The following is a 6077-nucleotide window of genomic DNA, read 5'->3' as shown; positions in this document are numbered from 1 at the left end:
TCTCGTTACAAACTAAGAAAATAGTCTCCTTAAATGTTTTTCCTTTTAGCTTACAAAGTGGAAATAAGATGTTCAATCAGAAGAAAAAAAATAGCTTTTAAGTTCTTATTATGAGTGGCAGGAAACATAAATCTAAGTCTCAAGGGATAAAAGCTAAACACACCCTTTAAAAAAGTCAATATTTTGGAAATGTGTGAATTAAATATCTTAGCACATCTGCTCTAACAAATAAAATAAAAACTCTTCAAAATAAAAACTTGAGAACCTATACAGTGAATTTTCTAGTGTTATAATTCGTCCAAACAGTGCCACTAGAGGCCATTTATTGGGAAAAAGAAAAAGATTACATGTCATTTTTGAAATGTTCTAAAAACTGTAAGATCTACCTTTGTTCACTTTTCCTAAAACGGAATAATCAGCAGCTTAACATTTCTGTTCTCATAGGCCTTGTTTATAAATGGAACATGAGCTCTCCCAGTATGATTTCTCTCCAAAACAAAAATAATAGTCTCATTGGACTTAAGTAAGGAGAGAGTGATAGAAAAAAGGAAACACCTCAGATAGAAAATTATTTAAAATCTTTTGTGCTACTCTTAAGACTTGATAAGTTGATTAAAATGTAGCTCTTTGCAGTGGTCCTCTTTAGAAAGTGGGGCTATTTCCTTAGCCCTAGATTCTGGCTGGGCTTGTTACTTGCTTTGGTCAAGAGAATATGATGTAAGTGAGCAAGTGACATGGTGTGTATTCTGAGCCTTAGGCACAAACAGCTCTGAAGTTTTCATCTTGCCTTCTTGGAGTGCTATTTTCATGTGAATGGGTCTAAGTCAGCCTCATGGAGAATATATGTGAAAGAGAGTGGAAGATATGTGGAGAGACATCCAACCAAAAACTGATTTACTGAAAGCCATATTTAGTGAGGCCATTCAGCCCCTGTTTAACAGCTGTCTCATAGGAGAGTCCAGGCAAAGCCAGTGTAAGAACCTTCCAGCTGAGCCCATCCTAAATTGCTGACTCACAGAATCATGAGAAGATAAATGATTATTGCTTTAAGTTTCTATATTTTGGGGTGTTTGTTGCTCAGCAAAGGTTAACCAGTAGTCATTCTAAATGTTTCCCAGTGCAGTCAGTCTCTTACTGACTGATGCCATTAGAGCCAATCCAAAACAAACATCTATTTCATACTTAGGGCCTTTCGTGTGAATGCTAGAATTATTTTTAATCACCATCAGACATCAGTGTTTGCCAGGTCTCAATCTACATGTAATTCACTACTGTTATCCCTATCATAAACTTGTTTCCCTTACACACACACAAATACACACACATACACACGTGTGTGTGTATGCATACATTTTCATCTGCAATTATATTGCTACACAAGAACCACTGTTATTAACCTTGGCACGTTGAGGAATTTTGTGAGACCCCAGTAAGACCAAAACTGAGATTCATTTCTCCTCCTCTTGCCTTTCCTGTCAAAGCCTGATTTATTTTTTCTCTTCTCTTTGATAAGTCATCTAAAAATTTCACTGATGATAGATTTATTTGAGTTAACAAGCTTTCTCTTCCAAAAATGCAAATATCTGGGGGTGTGTGAAAGATCAGTCATTCAAATCTTTCTGTGAATTGGCTTAATCATCTGCTTTCCTTCATACCCCTGTCTGAGCAGCTGTATAGAAAACATGAGGGTTTGGGGTGGAGGTAGGAGATAGAAAATTAGTAACTTGCAGACTTTTGAAAAGTAGGGCAGGCCAAGTTGGGAGCTCACAGTATCATAATGTCTTAAGGCATTATGATGGCATGAGGTTCCTGAAGGATTATAAGAGGTAGAATGACCATATAAGAGAAAAATAGGATAATATACAAGGTAGTTCATGCGCACTCAGTTGCTTCAGAACTCTATAGACTGTAGCCCACCAGGCTACTCTGTCCATGGGATTCTTCTGGGAAGAATACTGGAGTGGGTTGCCATTCCTTCCTCCAGGGGATCTCACCAACCTAGGGATCAAACCCAAGTCTCCTGTATCTCCTTCATTGCAGGCATTGAATTTACAATCTTTACCCACTGAGCCACATTCAAAGCTCCATGGGTGGCAGATTCTTTACTAAAATATGTCCTAGGGCCTGCTCTTCCTCTGGGACTAGGAAGAAACTCATCATTAGATTCTTTCTCTATCATATGATACTCTGATTTCAGAGTCCTGGATTTAAATTTATACCATTTGTACCATTTTTCAGCCATGATAAGGTACAACAGGCTTTGTGGGTGAGGATGGTGGGTTTGAGTGGTACCCTGAGACTCTAGCTGCTGTAGTTTCATGAGGAAGATATACAGGAGGGAGTTACCAGGACATGGTACTCTATTATTAAAGCAGGATTCATCCCCAAACTCCTGTTTGGAACCCCTTTGGTCTTAAATTCTCAAATAGAAGTTCTTGACCTGCTGACTTAATCTGTCTTTTATGCTTAAAGCCCTCCTTTCCTTCTCTGTCTTTGATCCACTCCCAAATCTTGGCTCTTGAGGGAGGTCTAACTGTGATTATTTAAGAAGGAATGGGTCTTTTCTCCCTAAATATTAGGACAGAGAGAGTTCAGACCAGCTGTCTTTTGATATTGTCCTGTGAGACATGTTCCTGATGTGTCACCTTCTTGGTGGCATGAGAGGAAATTATGGAAAAAAGAACCAAGATTTAAAGTCAATAGATCATAGAGAAAAAGCCAAGAGAGAATTCCCGAAAGGATACTCTACAAAAGTAGGCACAGGTAGCTACTCACAGGGCATCTTACATGGTTTATGGCTGATACTTTGGCTTCTTTCTTGATGTAGCATTGATCTCATTTTTTTGTTTGTTTGTTTCTGCACAAAATTTTCAATGATCTTGGCATACAGCATTTATGATACTTTATTGCAGCTGTATATCACTCTATATGCAGAATACTCTCCTCTTGTTTCTGATGAGGAAAACAAGGCTCAGAGATGGGGAAGAGTACCTACATATGACCTGCCTTTCTGCATGATATGATGTTGTTGTCTAGTCAGTAAGTCATGTCTGACTATATGCAACCCTATGGACTGCAGCACACCAGCCTTCCCTGTCCTTCACTGTCTCCCAGAGTTTGCTCAAACTCATGTCCATTGAGTCAATGATGCCATCCAACCATCTCATCCTCTGTTTCCCACTTCTCCCCCTGTCCTCAATCTTTCCCAGCATCAGGGTCTTTTCCAATGAGTCAGCAGTTTGCATCAGGTGGCCAAAGTATTGGAACTTCAGCATCAGTCCTTCCAATGAATATTCAGAGTTGATTTCCTTTAGGATTGACTGGTTTGATCTCCTTGTTGTCCAAGGACTCTCAAGAGTGTTCTCCAGCACCACCATTTTTTGGTACTCAGCCTTCTTTACGGTCTAACTCTCACATGCATACATAACTAAGTAGAGAAACCATAACTACCACCATATAATCACCACCATCTTTTTTCTTCCTGTGTTTCCAAGCTTTTTCCAGATCTGTTTCCAAGTTTTGTACAACCATTCCCTAACATATTGTTTAAATCAGAAGAAAAAAAAAATAATCTCTTAACCTCTGAGGCATTTCTCTTTGGTACAGTACTGTATTCTCAATAATATATTTTCAGACTTATTAAACACATGTCTCAGATAAAAGTTATCGGTATTAATATTTAAGTTTTACGGGTCTTTGGAGAAATTCAGATTGCGATTTCACTAGATTATTCAGCCCATTTGTTCCATAGAAAGTCTTCAAAAATTCCAATTTGAATTTACTTACTTAAAAAAAAAAACCACTAGTCTGTTTATATTTTCAAAAGCTTTAATCTTTCTTAGTAAAATGCTTGGAGGTGCTTAACTGGAAAGGAAGAAAATGTGTTTGGTTACAGCTGAATTTCAGAGAAAGCTATGTATAGAGGCTCTAAATGCAAATCACATCAGAGCAATTTAGGATTTTTTTTTTTCCTTATAGAGAAGGAAGCAGCAATAGAATCTTTGTTTAATGATCTGATGTCTATCAGTCAGAGGGATTGAGCAGTGACAATCAAACCATATGTGTATCTGTTGGAAAGTAAGAGAATACTTGTTTCACAGTGCCTAGGACCAGGGACGGAAAAGGTGATGGCACCCCACTCCAGTACTCTTGCCTGGAAAATCCCATGGACAGAGGAGCCTGGTAGGCTGCAGTCCATGGAGTCACTAAGAGTCGGACACAACTGAACAACTTCACTTTCCCTTTTCATTTTCATGTATTAGAGAAGGAAATGGCAACCCACTCCAGTGTTCTTGCCTGGAGAATCCCAGGGACGGGGGAGCCTGGTGGGCTGCCCTCTATGGGGTCGCACAGAGTCGGACACAACTGAAGCGACTTAGCAGCAGCAGCAGCAGCAGCAGGACCAGGGAAATACACCAATTAAGGGTATATGGGCATCTTTTACATTAAATTTTAAAATATAAATTTGATTATCAAAGTGGAATATAAGACCACAACTGAATGTACCTAACCCCAAATTATCCATCAAATATGGGATCAAATTTTACAAAAATAAAGGCAAAAGTTAAAATCAAATTTACCTTGTGTCTGAGGGAAAAGCTAAAAATAAAATGAAAAGCTAAATAAATGAAAACCTCCACACTGCAATAAAGGAGAAGTAAAAAATCAAGCTGGAGAAGGCGATGGCGCCCCACCCCAGTACCCTTGCCTGGAAAATCCCATGGATGGAGGAGCCTGGTAGGCTGCAGTCCATGGGGTTGAGAAGAGTCGGACACGACTGAGCAACTTCACTTTGACTTTTCACTTTCATGCCTTGGAGGAGGAAATGACAACCCACTCCAGTGTTCTTGCCTGGAGAATCCCAGGGACAGGGGAGCTTGGTGGGCTGCCGTCTATGGGGTCGCACAAAGTCGGACACGACTGAAGCAACTTAGCAGCAGCAGTAGCAGAAAATCAGGCATAAAGCATATTTTAAAAGCTAGTATGTTGTCACTGTCATGCAGTCTCAGAAATTATTTGTTTTCAGTTCCTGTGTTCGCCTTTTACATTTAAGATAAAGAGAAACTTGAGCATTTTGAGAGAGGTAGAAATCAAATGGCCGCAGAGTGGGACTGAGAAAGAAAGTTATGGAGATAAGAATTTAGGGAAGACTCACAGGCCAACGTTAATATGTTCAGAATGGATTTAGAATCTGTGAATGAGAGAGCTCTTCAAAAACATGTTCCTAAATTAAGAAATTAATCAAAATACACAGTGATGAAAAAGTGACTGTTTACTTGGCAAAAGAAAGGAATATTTAAGTGATGCTAGAATTTGTACTATTAACGATTAGTCAATGACCAAAGTACAAAAAGTGTGCCAAGTTACTAGTTAGTTATGCATGTAGAAAAGTGCTTCTAATAATAGAATTGACAAGGTAGGAATAAGCATTTGTGAAACCATTAAGAAACTACCAGGTTTTAAATTTCATACTTGAAGCGTAATGAAAGAATTATTTTTACTCTTTCTAAAGAAACATAGCTAACACTTTAAATTGAGGTGAAATATTATAGCTACACTTTTACATTTTTAAAGATATACCTTATGAGCATCCAGAAGTTTCCATTTAGTACAGTAGGCTCAGTATTGGCTTTTTTCTCTCACCTGTCCAGATGAAAGGAAATGCAATGCATGTGGTGATGTGTGTGGTCAGTTGCTCAGTCGTGTCTGACTCTTTGCAGCTCCTTGGACTGTAGCCCACCATGCTCCTCTGTCCATGGAATTTTTTAGGCAAGAATGCAAGTGGAGCATTCTCTAATAAAAACAAAGTACTGTCAGGTACTAGCATCTGGGATAAGTGTTTCTAGTCCTGAGTGGTAGTGAGAGATGTAAAGAATGCAGATTCCCCTACTGGCCAGCTGTGGGTCAGGAAGAAGCATAAAGGTACCAAGCCACAGTTGGCAAGGTCAGTAGTTAACAGGGGAAGCTGAAGGTCAGATATACAGGAAGTCTTTATGGGAAGAGGCTGAGAAGTTCTGCCAGGAGTGTAAAGATAGTAGTCTGACCTTCCTACAGCAGTTTACCACTTGATATATGGT

This window comes from Bos taurus, chromosome 26, assembly GCF_002263795.3.
Source record: "Bos taurus isolate L1 Dominette 01449 registration number 42190680 breed Hereford chromosome 26, ARS-UCD2.0, whole genome shotgun sequence".
Classification (NCBI taxonomy): Eukaryota; Metazoa; Chordata; class Mammalia; order Artiodactyla; family Bovidae; genus Bos; species Bos taurus.
Note: the sequence above shows the minus strand (reverse complement) of the source record.